The following is an 18265-nucleotide window of genomic DNA, read 5'->3' as shown; positions in this document are numbered from 1 at the left end:
TGCCCCACATTTCTTTCTCATTGGTCAGACTTGATCTTTGTGTAATGCTGACCTGCCATTTCATCTGTCTGTGCCTCAGTTTCCTCATTTGGAAAATGAGTTTGAACAGCTGATCTTAAATCGTTCCTTCTAGCACTTATTTTTTGAACCCAACAACAGAGATAAGGTATAGAGGCAAGAAAATACAATGACAATGGGGAAGACCCATCTGCTAGCAGTGAGGAAAATGGGTCTGGAAGCCGTGGCATGCAAGGCTAAGGAGTTTGGACTTGTTTTTGGTAGCATGGGAGAACCACTGAAAGTCTGTGACTACAGGAGTGACATAACAAAAGTTGTATTTTTAGGAAAAATAATGGAAAAGGATAAGCTTGAAGATGGGGTGGAGGGGAAGCACCATTTAGGAGGCTAGTGCAGTAACATAAGGTGGGCCCAAAGGAAAGGAAAAGGAGGAGATTCAAGGAACAGCATGGAGGAGAAATGGCCAGGGTGCAAAGTGGCCAGAACCTGGCAACCAACTGGCAGAGCTGAGTATAGAGGAGGAACCAAGTTCTCCAAACTGGGCGATTGCATTAGTCTCGACAGCCAAGTGAGAAGAAGGGAGGCTGTTCTAAGAGGGCTCTGCCTCTACCAGGGCAAAGGGCAGCAAAACCTAGGAGTCAAGAGATGACTCTGGATGAAAGAAGGCATCCCCTCCTTCCTGCAGATCCATGATCAAGTGTTCAATCTGTCCAAGAAAATGTTGCATGGATAGAGACGACACCAGGACTTACCTAATCCATACCTACATCCAGATTTGGGAAGCACCATCCCTATGGCTGCACTTAACCTCCCTGTGTAGACACTAAGGATTCCAGCCTAGGTTTCTCTGATTATAGACCACATCTGGGGGTGGGGGGTGGGGGTGGAGAATAGGGGTGCAGTGTGTATTTTTTATAGTCATTCACTCAACAATTACTTATCCTGTGCCTACCAGGTGCCAGGCACCATCCTAGTTGCTTGGGATAAATCAGTGAACCAGTTAGGCAAACTGTACGTTAAAATGTGATAATTCTTTGGAAAGACTAGATTAGGTCTGACTGGGTGAGGGCCACTGAAGAAGCCTTCTGGGGTGCTGTAAAAATTCTATATGCATATGTAAGAGTTCATTGACTTTGTACATTTAATATCTGTACATTAAAAAATAAATAATAAAAATAGAACATGGTTATGAGATGGGAAGTAGGAGGATAAGTTGCAATTTTAAATAGTGTGGTCAGGGTAGGCTTCATGAAAAGCTGCATTAGAAAAAGGAGAGGGAGTTTCATCCTAGATGAGAAAAATCCTTTGGCTATTCATCTTGCCTGGAACCCACCAGACTGGGACATGTTCAGACCTTTTCCAGTGGGTCTCCTCCCCTAAGCTTTCTGCACCCTCCTGGGAAGCAGACTCTCGCAAGTCATCGAGTGTTGCTGATAGAGGACGTGGCTCACCTGGAAGGTGTCAGCGAGTCTTGACCCTTGTCTTCCCTGAAAGGACTGTGTCAAATTTCGGGGTGCCTTGTCAGGTCGGTCACTGAAAGTGTCTCATGCACGCAACAAGGATTTCGAAATATGTCTCACATGAGTCACTTGAAAGACGGTTTCTTTGTCTCAAAGCAGACCTGCTACCACCAGCTTGGGCGAGTCTTTCCCTGTGTTCCCAGATGGGATTGAATAAGCGTTCTGGTTTTATTTAGAACCACCTGCATCCAGTAACCAATACCTTTACCTTCAAAGCTGCTGGGAAAAAGTAATTAAATTTAAGCGAAAACAGCTGTTTCTAAAAGAGGGTAACTATTTTGCAGCTTTTGTAGTTCGTAATTTCCTGCACTGTTTTTTTTTTTTTTTTTTTTTTTCTGTTCTTGGCAATACTACTATGCATATTTATATAATGTGTGTAGAAGAGCCGGAGAGGTTGCCAAGAGAATTAGCTCAGTTTTACTGAAAATTCATTTCTGAGAATTTTTTTTTCCCTAAAAGATAAAAGAGCTAAGGGATAAAAGATGCTTAAAGGGAGCCTGTATTCAGTTCTTTGCTAAGCCCAATGATTATTTAACTAAAGGGTTTAATGTCCTTGGAAGGCGTGTAGGCGATGCTTGGTCCTTTTGTGACCATGTTTGGCAATATTTGGAAGGCAAATTCTTCACAGCAATTGTCTAGACCAATGGCTAGCATCAGAATCTTAAACATGATGAGAAAAGAGCTCTTATGTGAAGCTGTCTTTGCAATAAATGAAATTTAGGGGCTTCAAATGGCCTGACCTATTTTCTTGTTTTAAAACATTTTTTTTTATTGTGAAATATAACATATGTACGAAAATGTGTTAATTTCAGCATAGTTTAGTATAGTTTAGAAAGTAGTTATAGAGCAAATTTCAAAGTACAGTATGGGTTCTACAGGTTCAGTTACTTCCTTCTGGCTGGTCTAATATACTAGAAACTAAAAATAAATATCTATATAATGATTCAGTAGTCATAATCATTTGTTAAATCTTGACTTCTCTGTTACAACTCCTCCCTCTCATTTGATCATTCTCTCAGTGTTCAGGGATATTTGGACAATGACCATTCTCACTTCTTCATGTTAAAAAGGGGTATTGACATTATGGGATAAGAGAATGCAACTGGTTGATGTTCTTGGAGCTTTTGGGAACTCTAAGTTTTAGGGATTATCTGGCATAGGAACAATCTGCAGGTTTTAAGTTTCTGAAATATAAAACTTAATAAGTAAAACTTTTATAGTGTCTGAGATAGAGCCCTGGGTATTCTTTAGGGTTTAGAGGAACACTGTTGGCTGGGGCTTGACAAACCATGGCAATTTGTAATATCTGGGTGAAGCTTGTATAAGAGTAACCTCGAATGACCTCTTGACTCTATTTGAAATCCCTTAGCCACTGAGACCTTATTTTGGTACATTTCTTTTTCCCCTTTTGGTCCAGCAGGGATTCTCAATACCACAATGCCAGGGCCAGGCTCATCCCTGGGAGCCATGTCCCACATTGCCAGGGAGACTTACAACCCTGAACGTCATGTCATGCATAGCGGGGAAAGGTAATGAATTTACTTGCAAAGTTGGTTTTAGAGAGAGAGAGGCCACATCTGAGCAACAAAAGAGATTCTCTGGGTGTGACTCTTAGGTGTGTTTATAAGTAGGCTTAGCCTCACCATTACAGAAATAAGTTTTATAAGGACCAGCCACAAGATTGAGGGCTTGGCTTATTAAATTGGGAGTCCACAGTGCTTCAGAGAATATCAGGAATTTCCCAGGTGGGAAAGTTTAATAGTTTCATATTTTTTCTCCAACCCCTCAAGGGAATTTGCAAATACTTTTTTTTTTATCATCTGCCCCCAATATTTTGGAATATAACATGGTATTACATTAAGCTATACAGAATCATCAGCTCTTATTCTCTGTTCTAGGCTTCTTGTATTTAGGTTGTTTAAATAAACTGGCAAGACAGGTTAAGTTAGATAGTATGCTACAGAAAATCTAAATTTTGAACAAAATAAACATCTCTTCCTTTGGTCTCACACAGAAGTTGAAGTTTTAAAATACAGACAATATCATCCTTTACCCTGTATTCTGATTTACCGTAGACCTAACCAGATAAGCTTCATTCATATAAAGTCTGATCTCTTTTTCATCTTCTTTAACAGTTGTTGTATGGAGTAATGCTGATTTTCAGAGCTGTAGAACTTTGACTCTGAGTCTTAGGTGTCACACAGGTACCGGCTAATCCAGGGAACTACCAAGTTATACATAAAGAGCACCTCAGCATTTATAAATAACTCTTAAAACTCAAGAATAAATGTGACTCCTGTAAGAGCTTACAATCCAGGTCCTAATTTTCTTATAAACATTCTCTAAATGAGACTGTAAAATATTTGTCCTCTTGTTTATGGCTTATTTTGCACAACATAATGTCCTTAACGTTCATTCACCTTGTTGCATGCCTGTGACTTCATTCCTTTCTGCAGCTGCACAATATTCCATTGTATCTATACATCACAGCTCACCCTTCCCTCATCAGTCGGTGGGCCCTTGGGCTACCTCCATCCATTGGCTATTATGAATAATGCCTCCACAAACATCAGTGTGAAAATGTCTATTCATGTCCCTGCTTTCAGTTCTTCTGAGTATATTCCTAGTAACAGGATTGCCTAATCCTTTGACAGCCCTATATTTAGACTCTCTTGGATCTGCTACATTATCCTCTGGAGGGGCTGCACCATTCTACTCCCCTACCAACATTGAATAGGTATACCTCTCTCTCCACAGCTTCTCTAACTCTTGTTTCCTTCTGTTTATTTATTTACTTGTTTATTTATTGAAACTTCAGTTTTGTTGAGATATATTCACATACCATATATCCTATCCAAAGTATTCAATTAATGTCTCACAGCATCCTCACTTGGTTGTACAATGATCCTCACTCTCAATTTAAGGCAATTTTCATTGCTCCAAAGAGAAAAATAACAGATATACACAAACAAATAAAACACCCCATATCTTTTATCCGCTCCCCATTTACCCAATTATTTTTCCCTAGTATTGGTATAGTACTAGTAAGGTATTGCTGTCAAATATAGTCAATAGCTTGCAATAGATAATTTTCTCCATACACCTCTATATTAACTCTTTGTACAACTGTCAAACATCTGAAGTAGTTCATGCGATAACTTATTTATATTTGTCATGTTAATCTGTGAGTTACCTGACTTCAGATAATCCCTTTCAATCATATTCATCTTCAATAGGTATTATTACTTATAATCTCAATAATGAACTGCCATCATCTCCATTCCTAAACATTTAAGATCAACCTCATAAACAAATCTTTACATTTTAGGTATCTGCTCCCCCTTTTCTAGCTTTTGTCTATCTCTAGGTCTCCTATATTCTTGAGTTTTAAAACTGTTTACATTTTCTAGGAGGTTCATATTAGTGAAATTATACAATATTATCCTTTTGTGTCTGGCTTATTTCATTCAGATTTATGTCTTTAAGGTTCACCAATGTTGTCATATACTTCAGGACCTCATTCCTTCTTACTGCTGCGTAAGATTGCACTATGTGCATATATAACATTTTGTTTGTCCACTTATCTGTTGATGGACACTAGGATTGTTCCCATCTTTTGTCAATTGTGCATAATGCCTCAATAAACACCAGTGTGCAAATGTCTGTTCATGTCGTTGCTTTCAGGTCTTCTGGGTATATACCGAGTAGCAGAATTGCTGGGTCACAGGATATTTAGTTTTCAAGGAATTACAAAACTGTATTCCATAGCATCTGTACAATTGTACATTCCCATCAGCAGTGAATAAATGTTCCATTTTCTCCACATCCTCTCCAACATTTATGGTTTCCTAATTGTTTAATAGCAGCCATTCTTATAGGTGTGAGATATAAGCTGATGAAGATGAGCATCTTTTCATGTACTTTTAGCCATCTGTATTTCCTCTTTGGAAAAATGTCTATTTATTTTTTTTGCCCATTTTATAGTTAGGTTGTTTGTCCCTTTGCTGCTGAGTTGAAAAATCTGGAAGATTTTTTCCCTGTATTTTCTTCTAGGAGTATTATGGTACTGATTATTATATTTAGGTGTTTAGTTCACTTTGAGTTAATTTTTGTATAGGTTGTGAAGTAGGTGTCCTCCCTCATTCCTTTTGCTATGGATAGCCAGTTCTCCCAGCCCCATTTTCTGAAGAGACTATTCTGTTCAAATTCAATGGATTTGGGGGTCTTGTCAAAATCAGCTGACCATAGATCTGGGGGAGACTATTTCTGTTTTCTCAATTTGATTCCATTGATCAGTATGTCTATCTTTGTGCCAGTGCCATGCTGTTTTGACCACTGTGTCTTTATAATAAGCTTTAAAGTCAGGAAGTGTAGGGCTTCCCACATCATTCTTCTTTTTTTAGGATGTTTTTGGTTGAGTGCCCTTTCCCTTCCACATATATTTAATAACTAGCTTTTCCAAGTCTGCAAAGTAGGTTGTTGGAATTTTTATTGGTATCATGTTGAATCTTCTATGGATAGAATGGAATGTCTTTCCACCCATTTAGGTCTGCTTTGATTTCTTTAGCAAAGTTTTGTAGTTTTCTGAATATAGGCCTTTTACATTCTTGGTTAAGTTTATTCCTGGTTTTTTATTCTTTTAGTTGCTAATGTTTTATAGTTGTTACTGCTATTGTTTAAGAGTGTGTTATTTAACCCCCATGTACTTGTGAAAGTTCTGGTTCTTTGGTTTCCAGCTTCATTCCATTGTGATCAGAAAAAGTTCTCTGAATAATTTCAATCTTTTTTAATGTATTAAGACCTGTTTTGTGCCTGAGCATATGATCTATCCTGGAAAACATTCCATGAGCACTAGAGAAGAATGTGTATCCTGATGTTTTGGCGTGTAACAATTTATATATGTCTATTAGATCTAATCCATTTATCATATTGTTTAGGTTCTCTATTTCCTTATTTATCTTTAGGTTGTTCTATCTATAAAGAAAGTGGTGTATTGAAGTCTCTCACTATTACTGTGGAAAAACTACTGCTCTCTGCAGTTTTGCCAGTGTTTGCCTCATATACTTTGGAGCACTCTGATTGGGTGCATAAACATTTATGATTGTTACTTCTTCTTGGTGAATTGTCCCTTTTATTAATATGTAGTGTCCTTCCTGGTCTCTTTTGTCTGGTATTGGTATAGCTATTCCTGCTTTCTTTTGGTTACAGATTACGTGGAACATCTCTTTCCATCCTTTCATTTTCAGTCTGTTTGCACCCTTGGATCTGAGATGAGTCTCTCGTAAAAAGAAGATAGATGAGTCATATTTTTAAATCCATTCGGCCAATCTGTATCTTTTAATTTGAGAGTTTAGTCAATTAACACTCAAGGTTATTATTATAAAGGCAGTTCTTGGATCTACCATCTTATCCTTTGGTTTTTATTTGTCAGATCTATTTTTTTTTCCCTCTCTCTTTGTCTTTTTAGTTACCCCTATTAATACTCTTCAATTCTGTGCTGTCCTCCAAACCTCTCTCTCTTGTATTTTGTTTCAGCTGATAGAACTCCCTTTAGTATTTCTTGCAGGTCGCATCTCTTATTAACAAATTCTCTAAACATTTCTTTTTCTGTGAAAATTTAAAACTCTTCCTCACTTTGGAAGGACAACTCTGCTGGATAAAGAATTCTTGGCTGGCAATTTTTTTCTTTCAGAATCTTAAATATATCATATCACTGCCTTCTTACTTCCATGTACCTGTTGCGTAGTCAGAACTTAGTCCTATGTGGCTTCCCTTGATTATGATTAATCACTTTTCTCTTGCTGCTTTAGGACTTTGTCCTTCTCCTCAGCATTTGAAAGTCTAATTAGTATGTGTCTTGGAGTGGGTCTATTTTGATTTATTCTATTTGTAGTTCATTGGGTTTCTTTGATTTGCATATTTATGTCTTTTATCAGGGTTGAGAAGTTTTCCCCAATTATCTCCTCAAATAATCTTCCTAGCCCTTTACTTTTCTCTTCTCCTTCTGGGTACCAGTGATTCTTATGTTTGTGCATTTTCTGTTGTCCATCATTTTGCTGATATGCAATTTAAATTTCTCCACCTTTTTCACCATCTGTTCTTTTGGGCATTCAAATTAAGTTGCTCCACTAATTCATATATTCTTTCTTCTGCCTCTTCAAATCTGCTGTTGTGTGTCTCTAGTATATTTTTAATTTGGTCTACAGCAGCTTTCATTTTTGTTAAATCTGCTGTTTTTCTATTTATTCTTCCAAAATCTTCTTTATGCTCTTCTAGTGTCTTCTTGATATCCTTTATGTCTTAAGCAACCCATTAAAGTTATTTAGTAGACTTGTTTGAACATCTTTGATTAGTTGTTCCAAATTCTGTGTCTCCTCTGGCTTTTTAATTTTGTCTTTTGTCTTGGCCATATCTTCTTGCATCTTCATATGCTTAGTGATTTTTTTGTTGATTTCTAAGCATTTGATTATTTTGATAAGGTTACTTTGAAGGTAGTCTTCCCTCATTCATCTATGATTTTGTATTGCTTGGATTTGCATTGGGGGTCTCCTTTTGCACTTGGTTTGTCAGTAATTCCCTGCCAAACTAAAGCCATGTCCTCATACAGAAGATGCAATTCTATTTGAAGATCTGTTAGAGGTCTGTATTCTCAATCACAATCTCTCTGCTTTTTCATCCAGGTCCTCCTTATGTAATGAGGAAGTCCCTTTCTGGTCACTTGTATCCTGGAACTGCTGTCCCGGTCATTTTCTGTCTTTTTTCCAGTTGTTCCATGTTGTAGGGATGAACTCTCCCTATTCCATTCTGCCATCTTCTTGGAAGTCCTATCATGTTCTTTTAATCCATTCCCTAATGAATAACATCTTCAAACATCCTATTTACAAATGGGTTCAGATCCACAGGACCAGGATTAGAATTTGAATGTGTCTTTGTCGGTGGTATGAGTCAATCAACTCTTTGACTCTTAGAGTCAAAGAACTCTAAGCGTTCTTACTCTCAGAGTAATTCCTGACAATTCCTACTAATTCCTTTGTAGACAGTCTTAATTTCATAGTCATATAAATACTTTCCCAGACCTTCAAATTCCACCTGTTTCTAGTGTCAGTCCATGTGTATTCCCCTACTTACTTTTAAATGGTACTTCAAACAATATAGGCAATACAGATGATAATTATTTTTTCTCTGGCAGAAATAATTTTCTGAATTTGTTCTGATTTATTAGGCTTTCCACCTCCTCTACCACTTAGTGATTTCTTTTTAAAACAAAAACAAAATTGAATTACAAAGGAACATTAAACATCAGGTAACTAAGCATGTGTCTGCAATTTTGACAATCACCTTGATATTCAAGAGATGTTAGAGGAGGTATTATTCCTGGGCATGCTATTAAAATTCACTTCTCTTTCTTTCATATTCATGAGTATGTAAATTATAGGATTCTTCTACAGATTTTCTTTTCTACAAGGATGAGATTTTTATAAAGTATTAATCTACATGGAAATAAAATAAACATTACTTTGAATTGGTATTAATACAACAGTAGTTAATCTTGGTTAGTATAATTAATTTACACATTTAATGAACAATTTTCCAATTAATATATACAGTCATGCCTTTGTAGAGGTAAGACAGTTTGTGTATTATCTCACGCTCATTGTTTTATGAAAATATATTATTCTTTCAAATTTAATCCCTCATTCTCCCCAACTCATACCCTTATGTCCTGCCATTCCAAGCTATTTGCAATTCACTGACTTCTGAGTAGCATATGCTATTCCCACTGCTTGGAATGTCCTCCCTCATCTTCTTGAGCTCCTCTTTATCCTTCACATCTTAGGTCCAAAACAACTTCTGGGAAAGCCTTGTCTTAACATTACATTCTGCACTTAATACCTAGGGAGGCCTTTATCCCATTGTATTTTAAGCATTTACCTGTCTTGTTCTCCCCCTGCACTGTGAGCCTTTGAGACCCAGATTGAGTCTTATTCTTGTCTTCTTTCTTGGTACAAAGTGTTGCTCTGGCCCCCTCCGTGCTTATTAATTCTTATAGAATGAATGAACAACTACATACTCATCATTATAAATTGCAGTATTTTCTCCTGCAGATGGCTTATTTAATCATTTGCTATTGTTAAATAGCAGTTTCTCAAAATATCTGATCTATCACAACCCATCACTTTTTTAAGGGGCTCTAAAAGTCATTTTCTCTCTGCTTCCTCTTACTTTGCAGGTTGTGATTTGCCCTTCTTTACTTCATTCTAAAAACAGTAATGTGCCTTCAGTATGAGAAAAGTTTTGTCTTAGAACAACTGGGACATGAGCAAGCCTTTGTTGCTGCCACTGGGGCAATAAAAAGAATGGTATTCAAATTCTTCCTAAAATTATACCTTCCTTATTTTCCTAGGCTACTGGCTCTCTTGAGGGGTTATCCTTCACAACTAAAGAAAAACAAATTAAATGCAAAATAAAACAAGGAGAAACAATTTTTCACTTATGACATTCTTGTACACAGTTGATGGGCATGCAAATTATTCAACTCCTTTGGAAAGAAATTCAGAAATATATATCAAAATGTTAAATATACATGCCTTGTGACCCAAGAATTCATGTCTAGGAATTTACCCTAGAGACTTTCTTGCTCATTTATACAAAAGTAAATAAAATTTTACCTACATTCATTGTAGCACTGCCAAAGACAAGAGGTGGTTTTAATATCCTTTAATAGAGGTTACAGACATATAATAGATACTAACCAGCCACTAAAAAGAATTAAGTGATTTACTTGTGTGATGTCGGGAACAAAAGATATATTGTTATATGAAAATGCAAAGTACAGGAACCAGAGAGAGAGAGAGAGAGAGTATATAAATAAAGTATGTATGTGTGTGTGTGTGTGTGTATAGGTTGTTGACTTTTGTGTAACAAATAGGGACATATATATTTTATATATAAATATGTACTGGAAGAATACACAAGAAATTGCTAACATTGTTCACCTCTTTGGAAGAAGATGAATTTTTCACTTAATTCTTTGTATAGTTGAAAGTTTTTTACTATATTCTTGCATAATTTTTAAACTTAATTTTTATTTTTGATCTATATCTATATATATAGCTTAAAAATCTAAGTAGCACTACAAAGCTTCTAATGAGAGAAACCATTCCCCAAACATCCTTTCTCATGCTCAAATGCTGCTGCCCAGAGACAAGCATTTTTAACTTTTGGTAGATTCTTATATTAACTTTCATATTATTAATATGCTTAGATTGCTTTTCAAAAAATCATTGTGGTGACATATATGTAACATAAAACTTGACATTTTAACCAATTTTAAATGTGCATTCAGTGACATTAATTACATTTATAATATTGTGCAATCATCTCCACCATTTATCATCAAAACATTTTCATCACCCCAAACAGAAACTCTGTATCCACTAAGCAATATATCCCCATTTTCCCCTACCTCCCAGCCCCTGGTAACCTCAAATTTACTTTCTGTCTCTATGAATTTGCTTTTCTAGATATTTCATATAAATGGAATCATATAATATTAGTCTTTTTGTGTCTATCTTGTTTCACTTGGCATAATGAAATGTGGCAAATTCTACAGGTTCATCCATACTGTAGAATATGTCAGAATTTCATTCCTTTTTTACAGCTGAATAATATTCTACTGTATGAATGTACGATATTTTGTTTATCAATTCATCTGGATGGATTCTGCTAATTTTTGAGGTTTTCAAGTTTAGACATTATCTATTGGCTTCCTATCATGGATGAGGAAGATTTAATTCCTTCATACACCCCACTTCTGATGGCCCCCCCATACATACACACTCTCTCTCTCCTTTTCCTATCATACTATATTTCAATTTTTCAATGTCAGTATTCAGTGGGTACACAGTGTAAATACTGTCCTTAACGAAGCCATGTAGTATGCTACGATTACATTTCTCTTACTATAAAGTATTTTATTTTCTCTTCAATTAGCAATTGCCTTCCCCTACCCCCATTTATTTTGTTTTCCATACTCTTATCCTTAATTCAGTCCCCAAGCTTCTCACATAACCATAAACTTCCTCTCAGTATGGTCAAACACCTTGGGAAATCTGTTATATTTTTTGCTTCTTGAGACACTCCCTGCTGTAGCTTTCTGTCCTCTTACTCCAGCAGGGACACAGTGCTGATATCCAGGCCTTCCCTTCATCATCCTGAATTCCTTTTAACTCTCTGCTCCATATATTTTTTGTTGTACTTGCTGATTCCGGTGGAGTACATCTGAAACAAGAAAAAGGAGAAGTCAATTTTTTCAGGTCTGCTGTGGCAGTCAAGACGCCTTCAACTGTAGAGAACAGAATCTGGAATACAAATGGCTTAAATTGTAGGGATTATGATTATTTTTTTCATCACCACCATGACTCAATGGTGTCATCGAGGCCCAGGCACTTTTCTAACATTGGCTCTCCCTTCATCACGATGCTGGGGGTGCTTCCCCTCAAGGTCACAGTGGGCTGCAGGAACTGGTAATTTCATTAGCCAGATGCCAGGTCATCTGATTGATCTCAGCTCCGGGGAAGGCTAGGAGAATGAAGATATGGCATTTTCAGTATCGACTGTGGAAACTGGGCTCTGGCGATAGAAGGAGACACTGAGGGAATACCTGCTGGTCTGGACATCTTGCATATCTGAAAATGCCTTTATTCTACTTTCATAGTTTGAAAATTCCACTGCTCTGTATTTCATTGTCACTCAATATACCCTAGGACTGGCCAGTGCAGCAGATACAATCACATGCCAGCATTTAATTGCCAACATTTTTGAGAAATGAGAGTATTTTATGTGAGTCATGGGAAATATACTTGTATAAGACTCAGGGAAACACAGCAATCTTTGACTTACAAGATGGAATCTGAGTAATTCTTGCTCGGGCGCTCTGCAATCAGATGTCATAGACTGTTTAGATTTTAATACAAGTGGGTTTTAAATTTGCTTTCAAATGAAGCATATATTATAAAGTCAGTATTTGTGTGGGGGTGGGGGTGTATTTGAAATCCTGGAATTCACTTCCGTTTTGAATGGGGAACAGAAGTTCAGCTCACAGGCAACGTGCACGAGACTAGGAGGAACTTCTTGGGAACGGGCTCATCCTAAGGAAAGAAGGAGACTGGAGCAGCAAGTGTGGGCCATCATCGAATCCTGAATAATCCAGAAAGTGCAGCCAGCCTGAGTGCCGGGTGGGGTTTCATCAGTGCTATCCTTCACCTTCTCATCAACTCTATCCTTCACCTTCTCATCAACTCTATCCATCTCCTTCTCATCAACTCTATCCTTCTCCTTCTCATCAACTCTATCCTTCTCCTTCTCATCAACTCTATCCTTCTCCTTCTCATCAACTCTATCCTTCTCCTTCTCATCAACTCTATCCTTCTCCTTCTCATCAGCTCTATCCTTCTCATCAGCTCTATCCTTCACCTTCTCATCAGCTCTATCCTTCTCCTTCTCATCAGCTCTATCCTTCTCCTTCTCATCAGCTCTATCCTTCTCCTTCTCATCAACTCTATCCTTCTCCTTCTCATCGACTCTATCCTTCTCCTTCTCATCAACTCTATCCTTCACCTTCTCATCGACTCTATCCTTCTCCTTCTCATCGACTCTATCCTCCACCTTCTCATCGACTCTATCCTCCACCTTCTCATCAACTCTATCCTTTACCTTCTCATCAACTCTATCCTTCATCTTCTCATCAACTCTATCCTCCACCTTCTCATCAACTCTATCCTTCTCCTTCTCATCAACTCCATCCTTCATCTTCTCATCAACTCTATCCTCCACCTTCTCATCAACTCTATCCTTCTCCTTCTCATCAACTCTATCCTTCATCTTCTCATCAACTCTATCCTCCACCTTCTCATCAACTCTATCCTTCACCTTCTCATCAACCCTATCCATCTCCTTCTCATCAACTCTATCCTTCTCCTTCTCATCAACTCTATCCTTCACCTTCTCATCAACCCTATCCATCTCCTTCTCATCAACTCTATCCTTCTCCTTCTCATCAACTCTATCCTTCACCTTCTCATCATCTCTATCCTTCACCTTCTCATCAACTCTATCCTTCACCTTCTCATCAACTCTGTCCTTCTCCTTCTCATCAACTCTATCCTTCTCCTTATGGATTCTTTTTTGGGGTTCTGGGTAGCAGGAGGAGTACAAGCTACAAATGAAGAACCATATCACTAAAAATGCCGTGAGGTACTGGAGGACACATGTCAGGGCTCTGGACCCACTGACAGAGTATAACTTTCAGGAAACCTAAACCTACAACTGCCCTAAAAAATAAAGTCTGTTTAAAGAACAAAAGCAAAACCATGTAGAGTGGTATTTCCTGGAGTAGGAATCGGGGCCTGAGGCCCACGCCTCTTATGAGCTGCTCTTGTGCCTGGGTCAGGCCACTTGACCCTTGTGGGACTCTCTTCAGCCTCAGTAAAATGGGGGTGGGTGGTCCCAAGATCTCCAAGGGGCCTTTTGAAGCTACAAGCCTTTGACCCTAAGTCCGCTGGGATCACTTCCAACATTCTCTTACCATGGCTTCCAGACCCAGGCTTGCTCTTCCTCACCGAGGAGCTGGAACCTCCTAGCACTGTCCTCTGACCCCAGGCCCTGCCCTGGCTCTGCCCTGGCCCAGCCAGTCAAAGCAAGGACTTGACCTGATGGCCGTGACGGCCGCGTTCTCTTTTCCTCTCCCCACAACCTCCCCCTCCGTGTCAGTGGAATAAAAGAAATGACAGGGTATAGCTAAATGTAGTCACCCTTCCGAGGCCACCTTCATTTTAAATAGAAATTTGTTGTTTTTTTTGATAAACTTTGTTGAATAAGTTTCAGAGGTGAAATTCTCGGCAGTGGCTGTGGTCAAGTCTGCAGAGAAGAGACCCTTCTTGAGCAGACCATCTTTCAGGACCCGTCAAGTCACAAGAGGTCACAGCCTGTTATTCCAGAAGCAAGCAATGAGCCAGGTCAAAGGGCACAGGAGAGCTGCCAACTTGGGCTCAGGGGGGACATTAACTCCTGGGACTATCATTTGCATTAACACAGTTGTAGGAGAGTGTGGTGGAGTCCTGAGTTTCCCAACTTATTCTACTTCCTCCCTCATCACAGTTCCTATTTTGGGGTGCAGTGTGCCCAGCTAAGGGCTTACAGAGCCCAGTCTCCTCCAGGGAAAAGTGGTCACGTGATTAATTCTGGCCAAGGAGATATGGGGAGAATATTGGATGGGGCTTCCAGGAAGGCTCAGAAAGTCAGGAAAGTTGCTCTTCAGTCCGTTCTGCTTTCCCTTGTCTTGTGGTCTGCAATGTAGCTGGTGGTCCTGATGGGGGCGGAGCTGGGAACCATCTCGGACCTGAGGGAACTTGAGGGTGGAGGCCCTGGGCTGAAGAGGGCAGAGCAGAAAGAAAAAGAAACCTGTGTCCTTGATGACGTCTTGGTGCCATTCCATCATCCCAGACCACCTCCCTCTGGACTTATTTTATGTGAGCAAATAAATCTTGTGTGTTTAAGTCACTATTTTTCGGTTTCCTGTCACTCATCGCTTAATACAATTCCTCGTTGGTACTGAAGTAAGAAGAGTAAGTTTCCACCTTTTTAAGAAAGGAATTAGCAGATAAAAATAGATCATAGTCTGTGATAGATGGAAACAACCTGAAAACTCTCACCAACCACCCAATTTTGTGCAGAAGGAAGCTGAGTACCCGAGAAGAGGGAGTGGCACAGCTGAGCAGAACTAACAGGTCCAGTGGCCCTAGCACAGCTGCTTTGCTCTTTAAAAGTAGAGATAAGTGCAACCTGTCCCAATTAAGTGTAAATGCTTTTAGCTGTTGATAATGCCGAAGGTGCTTTGTTGCACATGGCGGGCATTTTAAACATTTGTCCCTTTAAGGAATCCAAAATATGTCAGTTTATATCCATTTTCCCAGATAAAATCATATATAAATGTTTTATGGGGACTCATTCAAAGAGCTACTCATTTGAACCGCAAATCTCATGAATTTAGACTGTGTATTGAAAGGGAAAAGGAAAAATAAAAACACCTCTGTGTTAATATTGGTGGGTTATTCTTCTACCAACGAGAAGGTGAGAAGTTGGTCAGTCAAGAGTTCTATATAAAACCTGGAGTTGTTTTGGAAGTAAGAGAGGTTCCCAAAGCATGAGCAATGCAAAAGTGATTCCTACTATAGGGAAGTATGAGGTCATCTGAAGGCATTGATTCATGTTTTCGTTGCTTCTCAAAGTATCTGACTCTCAGACTAATCCATCTCTGTTTCAGCTGCTTTAAAATATTCTGGCCTAAGACTTCGTGAGTCACATTTGGAAAGCTGGATTTTCATCATCATTGTGAATGGAATCTGTGCTGTTTTTCTGTTTGTTTCATTATTTAACGAAGATTTACTGAGCGTATCCTGTGTACAAACCCCTGTAGGAGAGCTGTTGTAGATGCAACGGGTGGACAGCACTCCTCTGCCCTGAAGGAGATGCCAGCTCAGCAGCAAATTAGCTGAGAATGATCAGCGCCCCCAATGGCTGTTGGAGGAAGACAGAGGAGGGGGCCCTGACTCATTCTTGGCAAGTCACCGAGGGCTTCTTGGACAAGATGATATCTAAATAGAGGTCTGGAGGATGAGGAGGTGTTTCTGTCCTCTCCTTAGTCATTACTCACCTGGAATGCTCATATTGTGACAGTTTTCATTTCAGATCCAGAGTGAAATATGTAGAGACGATGTGGTTAGAAGCATAAAGTAACCTCTCTTTTCCATACCTTGAAGTCTGCAGACAGTATTACCTGGAAGGAGTCAGAGACCAGGGTTTACCTTCCCCACCTTCCCCAAAGACCCTGGGCCAGGAAACTCCAATTGGGGCCCATGCCCTTTGGACTGTTCTGGCCATAGGCAGCAGTGTCTATGACTGTGGGCCTTCTCCCTCCACCCCTCTCCCTACAGAGCTGGGTTCTTTGGTGAGAGTGTTATTGAGACGCAGTTCACATGCCATTCATTTCACCTGCCTGAAATGGCCATTGGTTCTCCTGTGCCTGGATTATCAGTCCACAAAGGATGTATAGAGAAAGGTTTGGAGTATCTCCTCTAACCAGATACACAATAATCCTACGTGGCAGGTATTATTACCTTCATTTTACCCATGAGATCCATGAAGCTGAGAATGTATAAATAAATAACTTGCCCCAAACGGGTAAGTGGCAGAGGAAGATGACTTTCCCAGGCCTACTGAATTCTCAGTTATAAGACCTTTCCACTAACACCACCAGTTTGTGGAATAGAGAACACAAATCCTTCCCATTCAAGAATTATTAGATAAGCCCCCTGCTTGCAAGTGACTACTAGACACAGAAAAGAGCAATGGATACTCCAGGGAAAGCATAAACCGAGGGTTGCAGAGAGCAGGGCCAGGTTGGGTCCATCTGGGCCTTGGGAGAAAGCTCCCCGACATTAGACGCTCAAACAAGTTTCTCAGTGTGGTTCTTATTTAAGCTTCTGCATGAAGACAGAGTATTTCCTTTGGAATTTTCTTACATTGTTTTATTTTTAGGTGTCAACCTTGTCATTTCATTCCAGCAAAGAGCTCACTGCTCATTTCCTTTTGGGGAATTTTTCTATTTTTAGGGCGGCAGTACTTTTACCAGGAAAAACCGGTGACCAAAGGGCTGGCAGCTTGTGCATGGTGGCCACCCAGGCATTGCCGCATAAAGCCGTCTCCTTCCGCCTCGTGCACAGCAGCCCCGCCCCCGCGGGTGACCTCACCCCCTGGACCCGCTCCAGCAGTTTCGGGCTTCGTCATCGTAGTGAGGGCGGCTGACTACTTGCTAATAGAATAATGGCATTAATAATACTGTTAACCCCGGGATTTCTCAGTTAATGCTAGGTGGGGAAAGGATGATCCGAGTTCAGCCCCCTGGCAGTAGGTCATTTTCCTATTGCAAAGTCAGCCATCTGGAGGAGTGACTATTGCCCTACTTTTGATAGATTCCTTTGGCTCTGAAACACTCTAGGAATGTTCTTCAGTAATCAAAACTGCTGTCCCCTGTCCATATATCTTTTTAAATGCCCTTTACTTGAGCTTCCTTCCCTGCTTTGGCACCTGCTTTTCTCCCCTCCCCCAAACTTCTTCCCAGTCCATTTTCTTTTACAGGGGTAAAATGTACTAAAAAAATAATGCCTGCAGTGTTTGTGTGTGTGTGTGTGTGTGTGTGTGTGTGTGTGTGTTAATGTCTTGCCTGCTGTCATTATAGCTTTCATTGTAGCTTTGTGTGGCATGCCACTTACTTACCTGCCTGTGCCCTGTTACTCAAAATGTGGTCTCTGCACCATCATCACCACCTCACCTGGAAGCTTGTTAGAAAATGCAAAATCTCAGGCTCAATCCAAACACACCGAATTGAAATTTGCATTTAACAAGAGCCCCAGGTGATGCATATGCACGTTAAAGTTTGAGAAGCACTACTGTACACCAATGAGCTGCAACCTTGCACACACAGTGGAATCACCTGTTGGTTGGGTGTAGCCAGAGCTGCAGGAGTTTCAGCTGCTAGCCAGGGATTGGAATCTGCAGCCAAGGTAGGGATCCACCAATTAACAGTATCTTCTCTTGCAAAATGTGTCACGTCAGCATTTTCATGATTTTCTCATCTTGCTGCACATTTGTCTTCAGGGAAAATAGTT

General features: G+C 39.5%; 1 long non-coding RNA gene across 1 annotated transcript; it reads right to left on the bottom strand.

Moving 5' to 3' along the window:
- Window positions 1-11525: 11525 nt before the first annotated feature.
- On the bottom strand, window positions 11526-17973 carry LOC143662560 (uncharacterized). The gene is made up of 3 exons (XR_013165411.1): window positions 17874-17973; window positions 16252-16374; window positions 11526-11819 (listed from the first exon to the last, which is right to left on the bottom strand). It is a non-coding gene; the product is annotated as an uncharacterized LOC143662560 (long non-coding RNA).
- Window positions 17974-18265: the final 292 nt, after the last annotated feature.

This window comes from Tamandua tetradactyla, chromosome 18 (genome assembly GCF_023851605.1).
Source record: "Tamandua tetradactyla isolate mTamTet1 chromosome 18, mTamTet1.pri, whole genome shotgun sequence".
Lineage (NCBI taxonomy): Eukaryota > Metazoa > Chordata > Mammalia > Pilosa > Myrmecophagidae > Tamandua > Tamandua tetradactyla.
The sequence above is the reverse complement of the archived record's forward strand: the minus strand, read 5'-3'. Positions and strand labels throughout refer to the sequence as shown.